This window comes from Odocoileus virginianus, chromosome 19 (assembly GCF_023699985.2).
Source record: "Odocoileus virginianus isolate 20LAN1187 ecotype Illinois chromosome 19, Ovbor_1.2, whole genome shotgun sequence".
NCBI lineage: Eukaryota > Metazoa > Chordata > Mammalia > Artiodactyla > Cervidae > Odocoileus > Odocoileus virginianus.
This window is the reverse complement of record NC_069692.1, coordinates 41,313,228-41,338,653: the sequence shown is the minus strand read 5'-3', so window position 1 is coordinate 41,338,653 and position 25,426 is coordinate 41,313,228. Positions and strand designations below refer to the sequence as shown.

General features: G+C 39.7%; 1 long non-coding RNA gene across 1 annotated transcript in view; it reads left to right on the top strand.

Annotated features, from left to right (window-relative positions):
• The first annotated feature begins 3,139 nt into the window (after positions 1-3,139).
• LOC110121695 (uncharacterized) overlaps positions 3,140-25,426 on the top strand; it is a 78,496-nt gene continuing 56,209 nt past the window's right edge. The window contains exon 1 of the long non-coding RNA XR_011481921.1: positions 3,140-3,431. This is a non-coding gene — a long non-coding RNA (uncharacterized lncRNA). The remainder of the gene's footprint in view (positions 3,432-25,426) is intronic.

The following is a 25,426-nucleotide window of genomic DNA, read 5'->3' as shown; positions in this document are numbered from 1 at the left end:
TTTCCTTTATGTGAGTTCTTGCTACTTGCTACTCCCTAGGATTAGCTCTCTGATCGTGTAGGATCTTGGAGTCAGAGCTCCCACTCCAAAGGCTCAGAGCTTGATCTCTGGTAAGGATCAAAGATTCCACAAGTGGTTTGTTATGACACTGAGATTAAAACAAATATCCAAAAATGAGAAACCAAAGATGAAAAGGTGAACCCCAGATAAATGGCAATTACAAAATCAAACAAATAATATTAAAATAGTGGAATATACACATATACAAATACAGCCATGAGCAAAGTCAAAACAGTCCAACAAAAATAAAGTACAATAGGTTGACCCAGGGAACAAAGGAAATAAAAAATTATATTTACCAGTTAAGAACAAAAGTAACTAAAGCAAGGTGCCAAGTGGGGAATAAAGCAATGAAAATAAAACTAACAAAATGTTCAGAGGAAAGGAAAGAAAGCAAAGGAAGAAAGAATAAGTATGCAAAGTTAAATGGAGGTAGATGGAGAAGACTTACATACGTGAAATATTAACTGAAAGGGGAAAAAAACAGTAGCAAAGGCAAACAAAGGAATAAATGTAGAAAAAATTTAATAGGTTTAAAAATTTCAAAATTAAAATTATACAAAATGAGAAAAGAAAAAAAACGGAAGATGAAAGAAAAAAGGAAAACTCCACAGAACTGCAAAAGCCCAACATAGAGGCAGAAGTTTATAACAACAATAAATAGTGTGACTGAATATACACACATACACATACACCCATAAGCAAAATCAAAACAGTCCAACAAAAATAAAGCACAGTAGATTGATCCAGTGAACAAAGGAATCAAAAAACTATATCTACCAGAAAAAAACTAACTAAAGCACAAACTGGAAAACAAAACTAAAGCAAGGTGCAAATTGTGGAATAAAGTAATGAAAATAAAACTAACAAACATGTTGAGAGGAAATGAAAGAAAGAAAAGAAAGAATAGATATACAAAATTACATAGAGGTAGACAAAGAAGATTTATATGCATTAAAGATTTACTGCAAGAGGAAAGGAACAGTAGGAAAAGCAAACAAAGGAATAAATGTAGAAAAAAATAATAGGTTTAAAAAATTAAAATTAAAGAAAGATAAAGAAAAAAAAAAAAAGAGGGAAAACTCACCAGACCAGCAAAAGCCCAACACAGAGGCAGGGGTTTATATAAACAATAAAAAATGTGACTGAGGGAAAAAAGCAAAAAAAAAAAAAAAAAGCTCAAAAGCTTAATAAGATTTCATAGTGCCAATAAAATTGACAATTACAACAGAGAGTATAAAAAAAAAGGGAAAAAATCCAAAAGAATCTACAGACAAGTCAAAACATAATTATAATAAATGTTTTTCTTGAGTCACTGCTGTCAGAGCCCAACCTCGCTGGGAGTCACAGTCCACCTCACCTCCCCAGGACGCCCCCCAACACTGTGCTGATCTCTGGACCTGCTGGGGCGCAGCTCAGAGTCTAATCTGCTCCTGCTCCTCTGTGTCCTCGCCTCCAATGCCCACAGCTGTCAGAACTAGTGCGTTTTCTTTTTGGGGCATTCTCAATGACCTTTTATATCTCCCATAGACACAGAGTCTGCCTAACTGATTGTGTGGATTTAAGCTGCAGCTTATATAGCTGGTGGGAGGGTTTGGGGTCTTCTTCCTTAGTCACACTGCCCCTGGGTTTCACTTGTGGTTTTATTTCCACCTCTGCATGTGGGTCATCCACTGGGGTTTGCTCCTGAGGCTGCCCTGGAGGGCTTGGGTTTGCCCCTGTGAGGGCCAGGTGTGGAGGTGGGGCAGCTGCTTGGGTCGCAGGGGTTCTGGCAACTCCAGGTACTCAGGGGGGTTGGCGGCTAGGGCAGCGGGAATGTAGTGCCCTAGAAGGGTATGGCAACCAGGATTGGCCAATACGCTCCAGTATTCCTGCCCGGAGAACCCCTCTCCCTGACAGAGAAGCCTGGCAGGCCACAGTCCACAGGGTCGCAAAGAGTTGGACACTACCGAAGCGACCCTGCGCACACAGATGCAAGACATTCTTAGCCTGTGGCAGCTCTGCCCCCATGAGAGCTGAGCGTGAAGCTGGCACAGGTGCTTGGCTTTGGGGACCCCGGCGGCGCCACGTGTGCGGGGACACGGACTGCCTCCGCCACAGGAGTCATGGCCTATCAGGGTCTTCTTTTGAGTCTCGTGTAGCTGGCGGTCAGACGGCCTCTTTGGCCAGTCTTATCCATAGCTCCAGCCATTCAGGCACTTAATGATCTCCCTTGCCTGGGGCCCTTCTCTGTTGTTCAGCGGGTCAGGCGCTTAAAGGGGCGCCCTGGGTGGGGTCCCACTGTGTAGGCCAGCGGGTCAGGCACTTAAAGGGGCGCCCTGGGTGGGGTCCCACTGTGTAGGTCAGCGGGTCAGGCATTAAAGGGGCGCCCTGGGTGGGGTCCTACTGTGTAGGCCAGCGGGTCAGGCACTTAAAGGGGCGCCCTGGGTGGGGTCTTACTGTGTAGGTCAGCGGGTCAGGCATTAAAGGGGCGCCCTGGGTGGGGTCCTACTGTGTAGGTCAGCGGGTCAGGCATTAAAGGGGCGCCCTGGGTGGGGTCCCACTGTGTAGGTCAGCGGGTCAGGCGCTTAAAGGGGCGCCCTGGCTGGGGTCCCACTGTGTAGGTCAGCGGGCCAGGCACATAGAGCGGTGCCCTGGGTGGGGTCCTACTGTGTAGGTCAGCGGGTCAGGCACTTAAAAGGGCGCCCTGGGTGGGGTCCTACTGTGTAGGCCAGTGGGTCAGGCACTTAAAGGGGCGCCCTGGGTGGGGTCCTACTGTGTAGGTCAGCGGGTCAGGCACTTAAAGGGGCGCCCTGGGTGGGGTCCTACTGTGTAGGTCAGCGGGTCAGGCATTAAAGGGGCGCCCTGGGTGGGGTCCCACTGTGTAGGTCAGCGGGTCAGGCGCTTAAAGGGGCGCCCTGGCTGGGGTCCCACTGTGTAGGTCAGCGGGCCAGGCACATAGAGGGGTGCCCTGGGTGGGGTCCTACTGTGTAGGTCAGCGGGTCAGGCACTTAAAGGGGCGCCCTGGGTGGGGTCCTACTGTGTAGGTCAGCGGGTCAGGCACTTAAAGGGGCGCCCTGGGTGGGGTCTTTCCCTGTAGTTCAGTGCGTCAGGCGTCTGATGGGCCAGCCTCTCTGCTGTTCAGCTGCCAATGCCATCGTTTGCGGGGAGAGAGGCTAGGGTGATGCTCCACCCCCTACGCATGACTCAGCAGTATCACCTCGCTGCCCCGCTTTCCTCCACAGGCATTTCCCACCACTGTCTCCTCCCTCACACCCCCTCGATCTGTCTCTCTGCAGTCACAGCAGCCCTCGCCCTGGGATTGCTCCACGACCCCTAAACTCCAGCTCCCAGCCGCTGCACCTTCCAGGAGACCTACGTCCCTGTCCGGGGTATGTACGGCGGCGGCAAGGACTGTCTGATTCTCATCCCATTTAGGCTGCCCCAGATCGGCTGTTTCACTCCCATCCTTAAATGCTGTTCCTCTGACTCAGACAATTGGCCCGATGTGGGGATTGGACCCCTGCTTCAGTTCCCAAAAGACACGGGTTTGATCCCTGGGTGGAGAGGATCCTGTGGAGTAGGAAATGGCAACCCGCTCTAGTATTCTTGCCTGGAAAATTCCATGGACAGAGGAGCATGGCAGGCTACAGTCCTTGGGGTTTCAAAGAGTCATACATTACTGAGCGTGCACATGCATGCACAGGTAAATATAGGGGCTCATGGCTTATCAGAGCAGAGAATGAGGAGAGTGTTGGAACCAAAGCTGAGGTAGGAAAACCTGAAGTGGAATTGGTAAATTGCTGAGGGCTTAGTGCATAAAATTCCAAACGATAAAAACCCCAGGAGTCCTCGTTGTAGGGGAGCCCCTTCATCACAACATTGTGAGATTTGTCTCCAGAGAAAAATACACTCAGGTTTCTGGCAGGGGGAGGGGAAAAGGAATCATTTTGAAACATGCCAGAGGATCCTCCTGGTTTTTTGTTTTTTGCCTGGTCATGGATCGTAGCTCCCTGACCAGAGATCAGCAGTGGAAGTGCTCAGTCCTACACACTGGACTGTGAGAGAATTTCCCCAGGCCATGCTCTTCTTAAAAAGACCTACCCTTATTGTAAACTAGCTAACCGGAGCCTAACCCACTGGTGTATTCCTAGATCCTAGCTGATCTAGAGGAGGGAAATACCCAATTCTAGCCCACTCTAGCCGTTCTGAGCTGTAGAAGGGAAGAGGAAAAACCTGGAAACGCTTGTCAAGTTCACACTCCACAGATAGTCTCATTGAAAGACTGATGACTAATCATGGAATTAAAGAATGCTTCTCCCAGACCTCATTACCATGTTACTAAAGGCCTATTTAAGTTGTTTCTTTTACCCAGTGCATTATGTCCAGCTATCAAGAAAGAAATTATAATACACATCAAAATGCAAAAAACAAACAAACAAACAAAAAAACACAAAAAAAAACACCGCATTAGAAGAGACAGAACATCAGAACCAGACATGGCAGGGATGTTGGAACTATCAGACTGGGAATTTAAAACAACTGTGATGAATATGCTAAGGTCTCTAAGAGACAATTTGTTCAAAATAGTAATAGCAACAACATATTTGATTATGCTTGTTTATGTATATTTCTGATATTTTTATCTAAGTGCAATAAATGACAGGAAAGATACAAGGGATGGGAGGCAGGAATTAGAATTATTTTGTTACTCTAAGATACTCACACTCCATATGAAGACTGAGTGACTAAACACTTTCACTTTCACATGTGAAGTGGTACAGTGTTATGTGAAGTAGATTAGGATTACTTGTAAATGTACATTGCAAACTCCAGGACAATGACAAAAAAAAAAAATCAGTCAAGGAGGTATGACTGATATGCTAAAAGAGTGTTTGTCAGTTGTGTACAACTCTTTGTAAAACCATGGACTGTAACCCTGCCAGGTTCCCCTGCCCATGGATTTCTCCAGGCAAGAATACTGGAGTGGGGTGCCATTCCCTACTCTAGGGGATCTTCCGGACCCAGATATTGAAGCCAGGTCTCCTCCACTGCAGGCAGATTCTTTATCATCTGCAATTTGATAATCTAGATGAAATGAACCAATTCTTTGAAAGACACAACCTGCCACAACTCACGCAAGAATAAATGGTCAATCTGAATAGGCCTGTATCTATTAAAGATACTGAATCGCTAATCAATAACCTTCCAAAACAGAAAGCAACAGGCCCCAATGGGTTAATTGATGGATTCTACCAGCCATTAAAGAAGTAAATTATACCAATTTTCTACATTACCTTTCAGAGGAGAGAAGCAGAGGAAATACATCTTAACTCATGCATTACCTTATACCAAAACCAGTAAAGAGCATTACAAGAAAAATAAAATTACGGACTATATACATGAATATCTGTTATAAACATAGATGCAAAAGTTCATAATCGCCAAAATTTGGAGGCAACCAAAATGTCTTTCAGTAGGTTAATTCCTAAATAAGCTGTGGTACATAAAGATCATCAAGTATTATTCAACACTAAAGAGAAATGACTTGTCAGACCATGAAAAATATGGAGGAACTTTAAATTCATATTAATAAGTTCATATTATTAATTGAGTCATATTATTAAGTGAAAGAAGCCAATCTGAAAAGTCTGCATACTGTATGATTCCAACTATATGACATTCTAGAAAAGACAAAACTATGAATACAATAAAGAGATTAGTGGTTTCCAAGCATGGTAAAGTAGGGAGATGAATAGTCAGAGCAGAGAGGATTTTTCAGGCAGTGAAAATCCTCTGTATGATACAGCAATGATGGTTATAATTTTGTGCAAACCCATAGAATGTGAAATACCAAGACTGTACCCTAAGGTAAATGATGGGCCTTGGGTGATTGTGATATACCAATGTAGATTCATCCTTGGTGAAAAGCGGTGAGTGATATTGATGATGTGGGAGGTTATACACGAGTGGGGACAGGATGTGTAAGGGAAACTCCATAAACGACAATGTAAAGAATATTAGAAGACAAGGCATTGATTAGGAAAAATATTTGCAAAATACACATCTGATAAAGGACTATCATGCAAAATATACAGAGAATCCTTAAAACTCAACTGTAAGTTTGTAAACCCAAAACCACTCTGAAAATAGTCTTAAAAATTTATTTTTGTCTCAAGACATTCTTCTACTTCCTAAACTGCTGGTTACATTTGTTTTCTTAGAAATTTAAATTTAATCCAATTTTTAAACTTTTGTATATAGTATTCTCTTCCTCTTATGATTTATAATTCTCTCTATATACTGTAACCCTATAGTAATTTAATTTTCATTTATTTTTATATTAATTAGATATTTTAGACATTTGTCTCTTTTTTATCCCTAAAAACCAGCTCTTATTTTTTAAATATTAAAGTTAGAATATTTGCTTTGATTTATTTGCATTTTTGAATATTTGCTTTTTGACAGTACTCCTTAGTTTCTTTTCTTAAAGTAACTTTTTAAGGAAATATGCCTGTGTTTTCTTTCTCTTACTTAGATTTGCTATACAAATTTAATGTTAATCTCATTTTATTTATGCAAAACTGGCCATCCACAAAGTTAAAATTTTGCCATTAACTACTGTTCCCATTTCATGTAGAGTGCCAATTCTAATGAATATGTAAATATGGTGATTACTCTTAGGACAAAATAAATATGTTTACAAATAAACAGCTCGCTTTTTTGTTGTTCTTACAGAATCGGAGAAGCATTAAATGGAACTGATTATGGAGTTGATATATGAAATAAAATAGTTTACTTAGGGGCAAAAAAGCATCTCAGTATCTTCATATAAACGGCTAGACTGAAGGAAGGAATTCTTATCCTGAACTAACATTCATACAGCGAGGAAGGCGTGTTTAGATAGGGTAAAAAGAAAGGCATTTTCTGAGCTAGAACTTGCACTTTTCCTCATTTCTGAGTCAGTTTCTCCAACTGGTTTCTCACTTGGTAGCTCCTGAGCCATTTCTGAGTATTCAGTTCTATTAAATAGCTGACAGTATCCACGACAGTAACTCAGATCAACCCACCCCAGTGTTTTGAGGTCATTCATTTGTACAGTTAGGTGGAGAGACTTGGAGCATGGTGAGGAAAATGCTGCCTTTCTGGAAATAGCTTGAATGCTAGATAAGAGAAATGCCATGTGATGCCACCAGAAAGCAATACATTTGCACAGGACCGTGGGAAGGTTCTCAGTTTGAGAGTCAGTCAGGGTTTAGCTTAATCCCGCATCTAGGACCATTTCTGTGAGCAACAGTTCACCTGATTTTCAGCGTTCGCCAGTGATAGTGGCAGTCACACTACTTATCTTTCAGAGTTCTTGTGTTGCTCAAATGTAAACTGTATAAAACATTCTTAGAACTCTCTGTAAGACACTTTTTAAAAAACACTATTGAATAAGTAGTGAATCTATTTTCGGTATGATGGTATGGCTGTTATTTTTCAAAAAGAGATCCAGTGTCTTTTGCGATTTCCAACTGAAGGCAGCCCTGACTTTCTTCAGTCAGGTAGTTGGCACATTTCTGTCATTCAGCGCTGTAATTGCTTTTACGACAGAGCAATTCAGTTCCACAAACCTTTACCAAGCTCGTGTTTTTCTCCAGACTAGAGACTAGATGATGGATATAGAAGGATGCGAAAAGTGAGACTCCTCCCTTAACAAACGTAGATCCTTCTCCATAGATTCTCAACCCTATTCCTTGACCCAAACAATTCTGATTAGCAAACACCATATGTCCGACACTGTCCTCTAAGTTCAGTTTGCCCGAGGCATTATTCCTCTGAGGACGGTGGAATTTCACCGCTCTCATCCATTTAACTTGTCTAACTTTAATGTGAAATCAGATGTGAGAACAGGAAGAACCTGGGAAGAACTTTTGGCCCTTCACTGGTCCAAAGTGGAAACAGTTACATTTTATTAAAAATGAAGGAGTTTAGCAAAGCGTTTAAAAATAGAATGATATGGGAGCTCAGCAGGTCATGGAAATTCTTTCAGAGGAATTTGCAGAAGGACTGTCTTAGGGGGTAAAGATCAAAGATCAGCCATCCATAGCATAAAGGGGGCAGTGTTTTTCATCTTAGCCTGCCTGGCCTCATAAATAAACAGGGATATTGTGTGCATGGGTTGGCTGTGGCTCTTAGGACTTGAGAGGTAAAAGAAGCACAATTTCTACATGTGAAGGGGCTGTGAGGGGAATGCAATAAACTTTCAGATTTCAGCGGTGGAGGAACCGGGTTTACTTTTAATGTGTAATCTTCCAGGATTCTGTGAATTGGTCTTTTCTTTCTATTCTGACCTTTGCTTTGAAGGGAATGCCAATTTATGTCTGAAACAAAAGTTGCTGTCGCTATCTGTTTTTCTTTCCCTGTCAGATAAAGTTAAGAGACACAGCTGTTAAAGTGAGTTTATAAAATCACAATTTCCACACATTCATTCAACAGCCCCATGCAATACAACATGCAGTGATAATTCAAATTGAATATGTAAAGGCAATTTAGGTCAGAAAATTTTGATTTTCTTCTGTGAGTGAGTAAGGAAGGAAATCCTAGATATGGCATATAAAATCATCAATTCTCTTTATGAACTGTACTATTCAAGATATCTTCCTGACAAGTAAGAAAAATCTAAACTTGACCATTTTTATTGATCTCATAGACTTGTATCTGTTTGGCTGGTGTGATGTGATCTTAAATGAGTAGAAGCAGCAAGCAAGTGTGTGGAAAGTTTAGAATACCTAGTCCCTCTCGACGTATTAATGCTGGTGTTGAGTGTACCAGTAATGTGCTCAGATTTCTTGAAATAATGTTCCTGAATTACTAACTGGCTTTAAATACCTCTAAGGGGTCTCACTATCAAATGAGTTTTAACTAAGTTAAACAGGTTTGTTGAATGCATTTAATATTCAATACATTTTTTTTTTTTGGTGAGTTTCCAAGAAATAAGTATAATGTATTCTATTTCCTAAATTTATTAGAAGTGTACATGTAAGTTTTCTGGACCTTTTCTTCTGAGAATATGCCACTTTGAGACATAATATGATTGATACAATTTTCAAATTATTGACTTATTACTTCTTCCTTTTCCCTAAACATTGACCTTCTACATTTTGCCCTTGATGAAATTATAGAATGGCATCACAGAGTGTCTGCTAACATTACTTCATGTGAGTGATGAAGTCAAATGTTAATGTGGACTCATGGAAGCTATGAGAATATACTATTATATGTTAGTTCAACACTACAAAGAGTTCTATCTGTCCTGAGGAATGGATTATAAGAGGTTTACATCAAACAGGAATTAGTCCATGGAAAACACTATGATGAAGAGGAGGCCTTAAGCCTTCTAGTAAGAGAAATATGAAAGAATGGGAAGCATTTAAGATGAAAACAAGATTCCTAAAAAACTACTACAATCTTTAAAGATTTAAAATGATGATATTTGGAAGAGTACCTATGTGTCACAAGGGGCAAAACTTGATCTAATGTGTAGACACAACCAGGTTGCAGAATTTTGACCCAGTGTAGGGAGACACTTTCTTATAGTCAGTATTGTCCAGGAATGGCTGTGTGCCCTTGGGAAGCAGTGGTGGTCAGGTCTAAACCAACTGGGAGCTTGTCAGAGACTTTGTAAAGGGACATGGGTGCAGCCTTAGTTAAATAAGTGCAGGATGAGATGATCAGATCCTTAAAACATACAGGTTTTGTGACTTTTATTACAAAATTTCATATTAAAATGAGAATCGATATAAAACAAATTTTTGATGCCTCAATTCTTAAGCTTCTTATTTCAAGCAGTAAAAACAGTATTATGTCAGCAGATTGATTTTTTAGGACTTTCTGTACATATAATTAATTAATTTATTTATTTATTTATTTTTAACTTGCATAATAAATCTCATAGTGAATGGTTGACTCTTGAAAAGTAGAAATGAAGTATATGATCTGATAAGTGTTTTATTGGTAACAGTACAGTGAGCCATGACAAAATCCAGATTATAAGTCAAGACAGTAGAATTTTAAGACATTAAAAAAATCGATTTTTACATACAAATTTCAGATTTACATACAAATTTCAAATTTTACATACTAATACTATTCTAATCATTAGTACATTTACCTTGAAATAATACTGAAAATAATAGCTATCTATATTTAAGGCAGTTTACCTGATCCAGGTACACTTTATGCTTCATGATAACCCAGTGGAGCAAGAACCATTATTAGTATAGCAATTGTTACTACAAACAGCAAAGATGAGGTTATAACAAATAAAGTAACTTGTCCAGTCACCATGTCAGAAACTTCTAGTTATTCTAGAAATGCCACTTTGGGGAGCAAAAAAAGATATTTTATATTTCCCAACCTTTCTTGCAGTGGGGTGTGTTCATGTGATGACATTCTAGTCTGTGGAATGAGAGTGGGATTGAATTATGCCATCTGTCTAGCAAGGTTTTTAAAAGTAGGCTTGTCCTATGCCCTTACTCTTTCCCTTTTCAACAACCAGGTGTGTGTGTATGTGGTCGGTTGTGTCTGACTCTTTGTGACCCCACAGCTGTAGCCTGCCAGGCTCCTCTGTCCTTGGAATTATCCAGGCAAGAATACTGGAGTGGGCTGCCATTTCCTCCTCTAGGGATCTTCCTGACCTGGGGATTGAACCTGCATCTCTTGTGTCTCCTGCGCTGTCAGGCAGATTTTTTTTTAAAACCACTGAGCCACCTGGGAAATTCCAGCAATCAGGTACAGGTGAGAACAAGCCCTGAGCTTTCTGAGACCTCCAGATGGAAGGAAATGAATAACCACAAGGAGGAAAACCCCTCACCCAACAAGTAGGGGCATTTACCTAGGACTGTCATGTGAATGGAAAATAAACCTCTTGTCTGTTTTGAGGTCTATTTGCTATGGCAAATGGCATTACCCCAACTGATATGTCACACAGCTGTTCAATGGTGGGGACAATCTTTAGACCCAATCTGTGTGACTCAAACATTCTGATTTTTACCACTAAGGTAGCCCCCCTTTTTTCTAATATTCATGGTGATTATTACTAAAACATTGACAGTTTTACTTTTGTGATCATCAAAATGCTTTTTTTCAGATGACTGATCAATGAATATTTATTGTTTACTCTTTGGTCATACAACGTTTATTTTTAGGACACAGTGATAATTAATCCTAATCCTGGAATTTTAACATCATTGAATTTTACATTTGAGAAGTTGGAACACCTCTATTTCATTGAAATGAACTAGTTACCTTTGGAAGATAAAAGAGGAGAAAGTGCTGGATATGAAAGCCAAAATAGATAAATGGATTAAACAGTATATCTCTGTTTGTGATTCTGCAATGTTCTAAGAGTTCATAAATAAATTATTAATTAGAATTTATAAGCATCCTACAGGAAAGTATTATTATTAGCATTTTCATTTTATAGACAAGACTGTTAAGGCACAGATTAGATGACTTTCCTTGGATTATACTATTAGTAAAATAAGAAGCTGAAATATGAACCCAGAGAATCTACTTCAGAGGTCTGACCTCAAGCAATATGGTGAATGGTCTCAGACAGGCATGACAGGGAAGTAAAAAAGACTGGACTCTCTAATCTGGAGAGAAAAGAAGAGGCATATCATTAATTCTCTCTTAAGTACAGAATATATTATTGTAAGGAGAATGCTGACTCATATTCTTCATAGCAAGTGACCTTATAATTCTTGTGACTTATTTTATAAAAAGTCATCAAACACATCTTTATACCAAGGATTACTGAAGGCTGAATTGGGATAGAGCGGATATAGAAAAATTCCTTTTAACAAATACATTTTTAAGACTAAGGTAAAGAGTAGCATTCTTGTGATTTAGATGGTTTATATGTTGTTGAGTTGGAAGTTCCAAGGATAAACTAGCAGACGAGCTTTGGATGCTTATGTGGGAGACCATGTGAGTTCGATGCATCACCTTGTTTTCCTTTTACATTGGCTTTCTATCATGCTTGAACCATATGATTCTCCATTATGGTCCTTGCTATCTGTATAACGACTACATGGAAGCTACCTACACGTGGCTGACCGAGGGAAGCCACTTACAAGTTAGTCAGTGATCCATGAGGGGTTCCACCTAAAGAGTCCTGTCTTGGCGGGGCACCCTACGCTGAGGTGGCATGTGGTCAACATGAATGGAAGCTCTTTTCTTGTTGAGCGTGAAGAGAAGTAATCAGCCACCGCTTGAGTAACAGATGCTGAGGGTCGTTCTTCACTGGCTAAGTCATGTCCGACCCTTTGTGAACCTATGAGCTGCAGCTTGCCGGGCTTCCCTCTCCTTTATCTCCTGGTGTTGGCTCAAACTCATATTCATTGATATGAGGGATTTAGGTACAAAATGGAGAATTGTGATGATGTTGTGTAACTATTACAGAATAGTACCTGTCCTTCTTCAGATCTCCATGTTACTTATATTTAAAAACCCTAATTCTCAGTCAACTGTATTAGTTTTGTATTGATGCTATATTGAACCATAGGCTTTGTGACTTCAAACAATAAAAAAAAATATTTTACAGTTCTAGAGGTCAGAAGTCTGAAATGAATTGTATTAGGCTAAACTCAAGGTATCGGCAGGACTGGGTTCCTGTCTGAAGACTTTGGGAAGAATCCTCTATGTTTCTTTTCTTTATTTCTTTACTTTTTCCACCTCCAAAAACTGTTTGCATTTCTTGACTCATGTTTCTTGACTCATTTCTTGACTCATGGAAGGAAACTCATCTTCAAAGCCAACAATGGCTGGCTATTCACGTCTTCCTCATGATACCATCTCTCTAGTTCTGCCTCTTCTGATTAAAGATCCTTATGATTACACTGGGCTCATCCAAATAAGTCTCTTTAAAGTCAGATGATTAGCCAACTTTATTGCACCTGTAGCCTTAATTCCCTTTTGCCACATAAAATAACTCCTAGGTCCTGGGAATTAGGATGTGGACATCTTTGGGAATCATTATTCAATGTATGACAGCAAGTGTAATACAAGTTCTATTTTTACAAGCATATGCTGTAAATATGAAATTCAAACTTCCTTGCAACTGTCTGCCATAATATATAACAATAAAGTTTAAGGTCCTGTGGCATGGATAGGCTAATAGTTAACCTGCTTGGCAAGCATAGATAAACCATGGTGTTTTAAATAAGAAGTCTTGAAGGAGGAAGAGATAGTGGGGTAATCCTACCATATATGGCTCAAATATGTCCAAAATTTAAGCGTGCTTAATGAAAATTTGTCCAGTACTCAGAACTATGAAGAGTTATAGTAATTTGAGTATCATTCAGATCTAAGTGACAAATGAGGCATCATGGATAACTTTTTAGTAAATATTTTAGCTGCTGATATTTTCAAGAAAGTAAACACAAGTGTTGCTATTCCACTGCACACTCAGGAGCACACGGCTGTTGAACAGGGTATCACAGTGAGAGTTTGAAATGATTATACAATTATCTTCTAAGATTTTCCTAGTGAGGTTGTAATTCTCTTACATCACTTTCTGGAAAAACATTCTCCCTCTCTGGTAATACCTATCAAGTAATGGGGATCTCACTATACTGGCTTATTTTGATTATTGTCTGAGTGACTTATGCATAAACATGGCTAATTGAACATGTGCATTTATCTCTGCTTTATCCCTGAAGTGACAATGGAAAAAGGAAATGAGTCCACGAGGGCAAACAAACAGAAATGGATAGGTTTGGTGATCAATTAATATTTAATAAATGAATTAATTAAATTTCAAAGGAAAACATTTAGTTTTCTCCAAGTAAAGAGGGAGATATAATAGGACAATCATCTAAGCAGATTTCATTCTACATTATTTAAAGTTCTTCTAAACATGTATGTTTGCTGGAAAAATTACATGCAATAAATCTACTCCTAATTTATAGACAGAGCCAGTTCTGAAAAAAGTCAAGAAAATTGGAATTGATTATGCATTTTCTATTCTTTCCACAATTGAAAACTTATGTCATTTTAATCATCAATATATTGTGTCTACTGTGTGATCTTATCATCATGAAACATGAAGGTAAAGATTGGTATCATATATGAATATGCGACCTGGGTGTTCGACATTCTGGGCATTATTGACTCTGAAAGAGATAATGCTGTCTTTAACGTTTTGGAGTGTTAGGCAAAATGTAAGGAAACATTTACCCCCTATCCTGACCTCACACTTAATTGAAATGAAGGCATTTGCAATGTGCATTAAGGGAAGTAGATGGAGTCAGTGAAGTGATTCCATCATCCTGCCAGTTAATTATTTTCTTTTATCTTTTTAAAGTTAGAGCTATACCTCATTGCCTGGCATTAGTGAATTTCCAGTTGTATAAAGAGCAGATGAGAAGTGAAGAACTCAAAAGAGTTGAAAAGGCAGCAGCCCAGTAAGGAGAAGAGATGAGTTTGTGAGTTCTCCCCAAACCTGATACCTAATAAGAAACAGTCAAGTGACAGATGGCTGGCATTTTAAGAGCTTTTGTTACTGTGGTGAAAATTCTAGATGGGCTTGGCAACAAAGCAGGTGGTGTTGCTGTCTCAGTTGGTAACATTACAGTCCTAATTCAGTTTTTTCAACTGACCTGTATGGTTCTATAATTTATAAAATATGAACAGTTATACCTGATTCTCTTCAGTTTACTAGTTGAAGAAAAGCAGAATGAAGAGTACTCATACCATATCCTAATATACTCATGCCAAACTCAGCTAAAATTCCTACTTATTCTTTGTAAACTCAAAGTTTAGAGGATGACTGGGGTGAACAATTATCCCAGTTTTCCTAAGACTTTCTGGGTTTAACACTGAAGATCCTGCACCCCAGAAAACCTCTCAGTCCCAGGAAAACCAGGACAGTTGGCCACCCTAAGTCATGCTCCCGGGCTTCAGTCCTGCCGGACCATCACTAAAGCTATAGCGAGTCGTTTGGAATTAGAAAAACTATAGTTTGTCCTTCCAAGATCTTTATTCCATTCTGATCACTTATGCTTAACTCTTGCTGATACTATGACTGCAAAGAGCAGGACACAGTACTCTTTCAGTTTAAGGATAAATATTCAACATACCACAACCCATCAGAGCGATTCCACTAGAGGGAGAACAAAGATATATATATAAAGATATCCACTACATTATTATTTATTTTTAATAGGAAAAAATGTGAATCAACTTAAATGTCCCCACAATGGGGATTAATTTAGTGAAATTCCTTCTATTTATTGATATACAAGGGAAAGAGTATATCCATTAAAATTACTTTTTTGCAAGCTATCCAATGATATGGGAAAAGCTTTTAAAAATAATGTTAACTGCCGAGGTCCAGCCCCGGCAGGACCAGGAGTACCCAAGGGATGAGTGGTGTCGGCGAGGAAGAAGACAGACAGACACACACGGAAGGTTGCATAGAAGAGGTAGCTTTTTTTTTCATTTTTTGGATAGCTCAGTTTTTATAGAATGAACGTTACCTCCCCCTTAAGTCACACATATTACATCAGATATTGGTTTGTGCTTCCGTCAATATTTTTTTCCCCATGTTTTTCCCCAAGCATCCATCTAGAACGTTTCCGATTACAGGGTTTATACTTAAATGTCCCGTACATAGTCTTCTTGCCTCAATGGCCTAACAAAAACAATGTTCCACAAATCTCAGGTATAGTGTAAACTCTTTGGACACTAAAACAATACATGGGAAGGGTCACAGTAACGTGTTTGACATTTCTGAAAATAGTACCATGAGAAAAACCTGATATTTTTCTTTACGTGAAACCACAAAATCTCAATTTACAACGATTAACTATTAAACAGCAAAAACACCTCTAAAGCAGCAAAACCCCTCTATTAATAGTAAGATAATTGCAGTGAAGCTGGTTAATATAAATCTTCTATTAAAATCCTATATATCCCATTTTCTAATTTTACAAAAATACCCATAATATCCCATGTTGTTTAAAGAAAGGGAAACAATGAACGAATAGCAGCAAGGAAATAGCAATAGTGAAAACCCTTTCAACCAAGGAGCAAGTAAACTAAAGCGGCAAATCTACTTCTAAATCTAACACCTCTGCTCTTTTTGATTATAGAACATTATAGTCTTTTAAGCAAGCAGCCAAACTATATCTGTGGCCTTTTCTTTTATGACTTGATGTTTATGGTCATGTCCTGACCACAGCAATCTTGAGCATTTCCAAAAAGGCTTGGACTTTTCCAGCGAGGCCTTATTATTATATATTATTATTTCCAAAAATTAATAGAAAGCCCAACAACAGTAAGACAGAAGGAAGAAAGGGACATACCGGGCCCCTGGGACAGCCTCGAGGGGAAGAGCTGCCTTGCAGGTTCCTTTCTTGTCCCATGACCTTGTCCCATGACCGTGTCACGGACTGGGTGCATCCCGGCGGCTCCCAACAGTTAACATTATTATAGATATAAAATCATATATATTGCATAGGAAAAGAAGACAGGTAGGAAAATATATGACAATGTTAATAATAGGTTATATTTGGATGGCTATTATACATTTTATGCTTTCTTTATAATAACTATAAGAATCATTATTGAGAAAAACATTAACTCCTATATAAGTTCCTCAACTTTATTTACCTAAAGAGCATTTTCTCTAAGGTATATTTCCCAGTTCTGCCTTCAAATATTATGAATCGAGGTCTGAATGAAGCTCTTGAAACCGTGATTTATACATCACCCTGGAAGATCCCAATTTGTGTGATGTGAATTACTTGGGAGAAACACCAGCTGGAATGTGAATTTCTATCCTTAATCTATTTCTCTATTTTTCTTTATTTAGCAAGTTAGTCTAGCATACAGGTAGAAGAGGTGGTTCTATAATTTGTGGGTTGTCAAGGCACCATTAGCTGCTTCAACCAAAGTTACCCCTCAAACTGATTAGTGATAGAAAGTTTACCATTAGAGATTCATTTCTTTAACCTGTAATTTACCACTGAGAGAATGCATCAGATTATTTTTGGAAGTTTGTGAATATCTATGCATGTGCGTGCATGCATGTGCGCGCACACACACACACACACACACACACACACACACACACACATATACACAGAGTTCCCCAGGCCACAGTCAAAACCTCTGAAATCATAACCTCTGAGCTGAAGGCTGAGAGATCACACTAACAGGTCTCCATATGTGATTTTGATGTTCCCTCCTGTTTAACAACTACCACTGTGGTCTAAGATGATAGTTTTATTAAAACAAAAATACCCTTAGAAGGGTAGGACTTCAAAGCTGTTATTAATTATAAGCGTCTTATTAAAATTGAATTTGCTGGGTCTGTTTCTTAAAGCAAACTTTGATAAAGATAGAGTAAAAGAACATGAAGATCTTGGTACAACAATTAACAAACAAACAGCCCCTACAAGTGGTTACTGGAGGTCCTAGAGATCGACCAAGAGCCAGCCTCATCATTCTGCACAGGCTAGCCCCTGGCACTGCAACGGTGCTTTTACCGACTCCAAAACATAATTAGGTGTTATTGGTGAGTAAAGTTGAAAAAGTTAAATTGCTCACGCTTAACAATAGTGGAATAGTCAATGCAGCAGAAAGTAGCTATTTCATTAGTGCTTTTTGCAAGACCAGTAAGTGGTTCATTATCAATTATGCAGCATTTATGCAGATTTGCTTTAAACTTACACCTCCAAGGCCACACTTGCATATTCCTTAACTTTCTCCTGGATTTCAATGGCTTGTCTTCAAGTCTAGGCTTCTGACGTGTTTTCCTTCTATGAGATGGGCCAGTTCAGAGGGAAAGAGATAATTTCTGCCTCTAAAATTATTTTTTAATGGAATGTATTTTACTCTCTTACCTGCTAGATTCCAACGCTGGCTCACTCTTTTGAAGAATGAGGTGAGAAATAGATAAGTCTTCTAATATCTGAGGTGGAGGTCATAGGAGTTTTTCATCAGAGAAAAACGGCTGCCTCAGAACTGGCTTGGTATCCCCTTGAAGACCCAAGAAAATGCGGCAGAATGTTCTTTTCATGTATGTCAGAGAAAAGAAAAGAGTTTGGGCAGCTGTAATTTGTGCTGGGACTATTCTGTATTCAGAAACTTAATTCACTTTCTTGTCTTTAGTTTACCAAAGGAAGGGGGAAGACCATTTTTCTTACAGAGTTGTTATAAAACAGAGTTACTTGGATATAACAAGACAGAGGAGAAGGCTAATTGTTCCATAGAACAAGTTCATTCTTAAAAGGAACTGGAATAATGAGAATAGGAAAAGGTCACTTGGAAAGATAGTGTGTGATTAAGTAAAGAATTAATCAGTTCCATTCAAACTCTCCCCTCCCACCTTCCCAGTGTAGACTGTGAAGTGACTTGTGTTAAGAGAGCTAGTTAACAAAGGCAAGATCGTGGGGAAAGTTGGAGAATCAGTGATCGGGGCTGTGTATGTGTACCAAGTTGCTTCAGTCATGTCCCGCTCTTTGCAACCCCATGGACTATAGCCCACCAGGCTGCTCTGTCCATGGGATTCTCCAGGTAAAAATACTGGAGAGGGTTGCCGTGCCCTCCTCCAGGGGATCTTCCCAACCCAGGGATCAAACCCACATCTCTTATGTCTCCTTCATTGGCAGGCTGGTTCTTTACCAGTAGCACCACCTGGGAAGCCCTGACTAGGGCTAGATCTGAGTTATTTTTAGAATTTCAGCCCTTGCCTGAATAGATTTTGGTGATACATGTGTGTACTTGACCTAGATACAAGGGGCGTTCTGTCTAGAACACCACAAGGCTGTCCTCTGCCTTCTAGCTTCTCTGAGCATCTGGAGATTCCATTCTGGAGCATCCATGTGTCATCTCCCTTTTCTAGGCTGGATTTACACCCACCCCACAAATACCATATAACCTGAGTGTAGGCATTAGATAAGCCTGTGTTGAATGAAAGAGCCATTCTGCTCATCCTTTTTGTACAATCACTTCTGTGAGAATCTCACAGAAATAAAAGATTCTGGGAAACCTAACATTTTGCTGATGATCTGACAGAATAGAATGTTAGAACTGGAAAGCAAATCCTAAGTTGTGGGGACCATTTGTAGATAAGAAACCGAAGGCCTGAGAGTTAAGATAAAAATACTGACACGGAAACTTAAAGTACAACTTAAAACAGGATATAGTCTTTGCAGGATAGTCACCTATGTGATCATTTACTCAAAACAGCTTCCTGAATGGGGTAGGATGCTTATTGTCACCTATAAATTCATGACTTGGAAGCAGAGAGATTCAGTAATTTTTTAAAAGCAGCTTGAACATGGCCTCGATCAAGAACTCAAACCTCAGAATTTAAAAATCTGAACAGTATTCTTTTCCTTATATGTAGATGCTTCTCAAGGGCTTCCTAGGTGGTTCAGTGGTTAAAAAAAAAACTCTGCCTGCCAATGCAGGAGATGTGTGTTCAATCCCAGGGTCGGGAGGATCCTCTGGAGAAGAAATTGGCAACCCACTGCAGTATTCTTCCCTGAGAAATCCCATAGACAGAGGAGCTTGGTGGGCTACTGTCCTCGGGGTTGCAAAGAGTCAGACACAACTGAGCATTCAGGCACACAGATGTTTCTCAAAACTGACTTGTTGAAAGACCTCCGAGAGCATAAAACCGATTATAAAACACCATTTTTATTGCACCATCTCGCAGGATCCTGCCTGAAGTCCAGAGTTAGGGAGCTAGGCTGGGTTTGCAGAAAGACATGCAAGCTACCGAACCTACTCTGCTCCATCCATCAATTTGTTTTATACTGTGCACCCTCACTTACCTGACCTTGGACCAAGAGCTGCGGTCAATCTTCCATCTCTGGTGCTATTCGCAGTCAAGTTTCACGCTGAACCCTAGCTCCAGGCAACCACTGATCTGCTGTTTTGTAGTTCCTATAAAATTTCACATAAATGAAACCAGAATATTTTGGTCTTTTCACCTCGTGTAATTATTGAGGTTCATTCATACTGCAGCATGTGTTAGTGATTTGACCCTTTTCATTGCTGACTAGTAATCCTGTGCATCAGTGCTTTGCAGGGAAGAAAGTCCAAACTCTATCTCAACATATGAACCTTTAATGACCAGAGTGCTGCCCATTTGTCCATTTGCTTCAATTGACTTCCTTCTCCATGCCCTAGCCCGGCATTTTACTCTAGCAATACTGAACACCTTGAAGCTTCCAAGTGTATAATGTTCTCCCTTGCAATGTGCCTTTTCTAATAAAAATATTAATACAGTCTAAGTAATAAAGCTCTATGGCTTTGAACACCCTTATGATGCTCTCATTCAATTCTGATCAGATCCGGCACCATATTTCTGTACTTGACTCATTTCTATCTTTTCAGAACTCGACTCAGAAGACGTCTGCTGTAGGAGGGCATGCCACCTTATAGCCATCCCACCCTGATCCTGGCCGGGTGCCCCAGCAGTTCATAGCTTCCTCTTTGTGTCACATCATGTTACAAACACTTGCTCACTGGTTTGCTTCTCCGAATTTGTCAGATTACAAGGTCACTGAAGGAAGGAAACATGTCTTTCTGCCTTTCATGTCTAGTACATTGTGGCACATGATAGAAATTTAATAAGTTTGAGAATACAAGAATTCTATCCCTTGTTTCTCTGTCTTGTGGCTAAACGTTCTAACTGCTCATGAGCTAAACAGAGGAGAATCTGAGCACCATCAACAAGAAAGAGAGCGTAACTACAGGGAATCATTTCCAAACGCAGTTGTTTTGTGTAACGTTGGTAGGCTAGAGTTACTACAACTCGTATCACAGATTGTTTGTAGGCACTTCAGGATTTATGGGCTTCCCCGATGGCTCAGTGGGTAAAGAATCTGCCTGCAACGCTGGAGAGAGGATACACAGATTCGATCCCTGGGAAAACTCTCTGGAGAAGGAAGTGGCAACCTACTCCAATATTCTTGCCTGGAAAACCCCGTGGACAGAGGAGCCTGGCGGGCTAATTCCAAAGGGTTGCAAAGAGTCAGCATGACTAAGCATGCAGGCAGGGATTTATACTTATATTTAAGTTTTTCCAGCACAGATAGAAAGTTTTTCCAGCTTCATTGAGCCTAATAAAAAATACTAGCACTAGCCATGCAGTAAAGACACTTAGTCTTGGAAGGAAAGTTATGACCAACCTAGACAGCATTTTAAAAAGCAGAGACATTACTTTGCCAACAAAGGTCCATCTAGTCAAAGCTATGGTTTTTCCAGTGGTCATGTATGGATGTGAGAGTTGGACTATAAACAAAGCTGAGCATCAAAGAATTGATGCTTTTGAACTGTGGTGTTGGAGAAGGCTCTTGAGAGTCCCTCGGACTGCAAGGAGATCCAACCAGTCCATCCTAAAGGAGATCAGTCCTGGGTGTTCATTGAAAGGACTGATGTTGAAGTTGAAATTCCAATACTTTGGCCACCTGATGTGAAGAGTTGACTCATTAGAAAAGACCCTGATGCTAGGAGGGATTGGGGGCAGGAGGAGAAGGAGATGACAGAGGTTGAGATGGTTGGATGGCATCTCCGACTCAGTGGACATGAATTTGAGTAAACTCCGGGAGCTGGTGATGGACAGGGAGGCCTGGCGTGCTGCGGTTCATGGGGTCGCAAAGAGTCGGACACGACTGAGCGACTGAACTGAACTGAACTGAGCCAAGCTGTGTGCCCTTTCTCGTCAATCTCAGTTTTAGCTCCACAAGACTACTCCTTCAAGCTTTTAAATTTTATTGATTGTAAATTCATCATCTGTTCCTCAAGCCTTAATGGTAAGAGCAGCTTTCAGTAATAACTACACTCTGGTCCCTGTCTGTCTTCAGTTCAGTACCTAGCAGTTCTTCTTATGAAATTCTCCCTGTTAAAATACACAATGTACTTTCTGTCTACTGACTATACCTTGACTGATGTGTCTTTTTCATAGGCTTGTTGTGAACATTAAAATAACTATCCATGGAAAAGGCATAACAGTGCCTGGCGCCTTGAAAGGACTCAGCAAATGTTAACCAGTGATACTACTAATTGCTATTTTCATGGCTTAAGAAGAACTCTGTATCTGTTGTGACTATTTCCTTTTATTTCTATCCCTCCTCAGGAACAATAAAGGAAAGGTTAATCATAGGTCACATGTTTTTGTTTTGGATTACTCTGTATTTATGCATCCTTTTGGAGTTGTTTCAAGTTCTGTAGGAAGCAAGGGAATCTTGGTCCCCAGATCAGCTGTATGGGGGTTTCTTAGTTTTCACAATCGCAACTGTCATGCCATTATCTATTTACTATTGTAAATTTTTAAAATTAAATTTCCCAATTTAAATTTTAATTTTAAATTAACTTTCCAAACAGAGAAATGAACGGAATGCTGAACATATATGTAGAACTGACTGATTCTCTTTGAGGCTCCTCTTTTTTATTTTTTACTGAATTCATTCTTAACAGCTTCACTGGTTTCAATATGCTCCTCTCTTTCTGAGTTCTTTGCAGTTTGTATTCTGTCTCTTTTAAACCCTTCTATTTGACATATTTTCTACTAAAAAAATCCCAGTACATTCCTCTGCTTACACTTAGACACTTTATTCTCATTACTTCATATGTTTCTCTAGTTAAATGATTACTGTAGATTTTAATTTTCCACTCAGTGATCCCAATGGACTGTCCTCCAGATCTTTTGCTGTGTAAGTGGGCAATGCTCTACTTATTCTTAAACCAATCTGTAGGGAGGAAAAAGGATGAGTTTATGATTATTGGTCTCCTGAGATGCCCCAGAAATATTCCTTTATGCTACAGAACAATGGGAAAATAGACTTTGGGGGTTTTGCTTCTATATCTAAGTGTGGTTATATTTATGAGCCTGAGAGATGTGAGTTGGTTCTGCCCTTACTTGTTAGTCAACATTTTAGCATTTTAGCTAGAGTTCAAGAGGTGAAGATGCCATGTGAGTGTGACTCAGAGAGAGAGAGACAGAGAGAGTCAGAGAGAGACAGAATGAGAGAATGTGAGCATGAGCATGTATGTGCGTGTAAGTGTGTGTGCACGTGTATGTGTTTGGGAGTTTAGATAGGGCTGTGAGCAGGACTCTGACTAACAGCAGCAAGTTTTGCCCTGTATTTCATCAGATTGCCTGCTTTAACAGCCAGAAGAGGCAATTTCGGCAGTATTAACAACTATACTGGTGAGACCTTTTGAAATGTTACACTTAAACTGTTTCACATGCTTTGTCTGACCTTAATAAGTCCACTTATAGCCTTAGTTGTGTCTGACTCTTTGTGACCCCATGGACTGCAGCACGCCAGGCCTCCCTGACCATCACCAACTCCCAGAGCCTGCTCAAACTCAAGTCCATTGAGTCGGTGTTGCCATCCAATCGTCTCATCCTTTATTGTTCCCTTCTCCTCCTGCCTTCAACCTTTCCCAGCATCAGGGTCTTTTCCAATGGGTCAGTTCTTTGATTCAGGTGGCCAAAGTACTGGAGCTTCAGCTTCAGCATCAGTCCTACCGATAAATATTCAGGACTGATTTCCTTTAGGATTGACTGGTTTGATCTTGCAGTCTAAGGGACTCTCAAGAATCTTCTCCAGCACCACAGTTCAAAAACATGAATTCTTTGGCACTCAGCCTTCTTAACGGTCCAACTCTCACATCCATACATGACTACTGGAAAAACTTAGAGCCATACATTTCAGAAATTCCTTTATTGAGGAAAATATATATTTTTTCCTGCTTCTGTCTCATATATGCTCCCGCAACTGAGCTCAATCTAAGCTAAAAGAATATTCCTATAGTAGAACAACTTAACTAAATCAAACTAACCAAAAGAAAACATTATCTCCACTAACAAGGTTTCTATTCTATAAGGAATAGGAATATATCCATATAAATAGAGATAGAGAAAGTTCTGGTGAAATGTTCTTCCTATTTTTGTTACACAGTGAAATTTTGTCAACAGTAGCTCTCTCAGGGTCTTACGTACAACCTTTATATAGAGAATATATTTCATGGTCAAGGAAATGGGTAATAGGCAAAAGACAATTCAAACTCCTTCATACATCTTTTTGTCTCCTTTGGGTAAAATCATCCCCACGAGATTTTCCTCTTTTATCCCCTGAACTGTCAAAGGGTCTTCCTTCATTGTAAAGCCAAGAGCTCTTTTGGCTCCTTTTATAAGCTGGCCAATTTATTCCCACTGCTTGTTAGTGTTTAATTATCCAACCACCTCACAATTAGAACTCATTCTAACTGCTGAAAAATTGCTATCTGGCATCTACTTAGCTCTTTCCTTATGTGTATATTACACATGATTGACCTCTAGGCTTTTTTGATATATATTTTTTATTTTGCAGATTCCCAAGGCTAATTGGTGACAGTAGAAAAAATATAGCTAAATTATTAGTGAATGATTTTTCAAAGGTTGAAAATAATTGGGAAATAAGAAAGAGATTTATGAAAAGAAAATGCAATGGTCTGGTGACCATTCAGGGAGAACCAACTCTTAATTGTAACACTAATAAAACTTCAAATGTCTCATTATTGCACAATGGAAGAATGAACTCTGAGGTCACAATGGTTTGAAATATTAGGAACTTTCAGTTATTTTGCTCTTTTCCTGAGAATATGTGCTTGAGCAATTGAAATCTGGAGACACTCTGCCCTTGAACTGGTTTGCATCCTCAGTATCTCCAAGATGTCATGGTGATAGCCATCATCCATTCATCCACAAGCTTGATGATAATCTCTCCAGAGTCCATCTGTGAAACATTGTATCAGATGGGAAGGCAACAGCTAAGCAATGTGTTAAAACAGATTTGCATAAAACATTCCATCTTCTTCAGGTTGAGCTTGCTGCCTTTACCATTTTTCATCTTATCTGTCCTGGTTCCAGCACCATTTCTACAGAATGTCATTTGGTCACATTTGAGCAGATGGCATATCTTCTGATCTGCTAATGCTCCACTCAGGATAATGAGTGTTCTTTATACTGTTCCCTCAGAGCATTGCTGAGGTGGAGAGCTCTCTGACCCTCATAGCTTCCCCTAGGTGGGGGAAAAAATAAATCCCAGCATTTCAAGCATCTGGTTTCAACAAGTCAGATCTTGGTTGGCATTTAGTAGGCCAGCGAGAGAAAGTAGCCACCAGATTGCGTGATTCTCTGGGGGCTGGTGGAGAAATCATTTTTCCATTCTCCATTGAGTCCCTTGGGGGTGAAACTCCCAGGGACTTTCAGTGATTTTCTCCAAATTAATATTCTTTACGTTAGACTAATTCTTGTTTCCAGAAAGGGATTTACTGCTAAGTTGAAGACAAACTAAGTATCATAAATCGTGAGGCTGAAATAGAAGCTCTG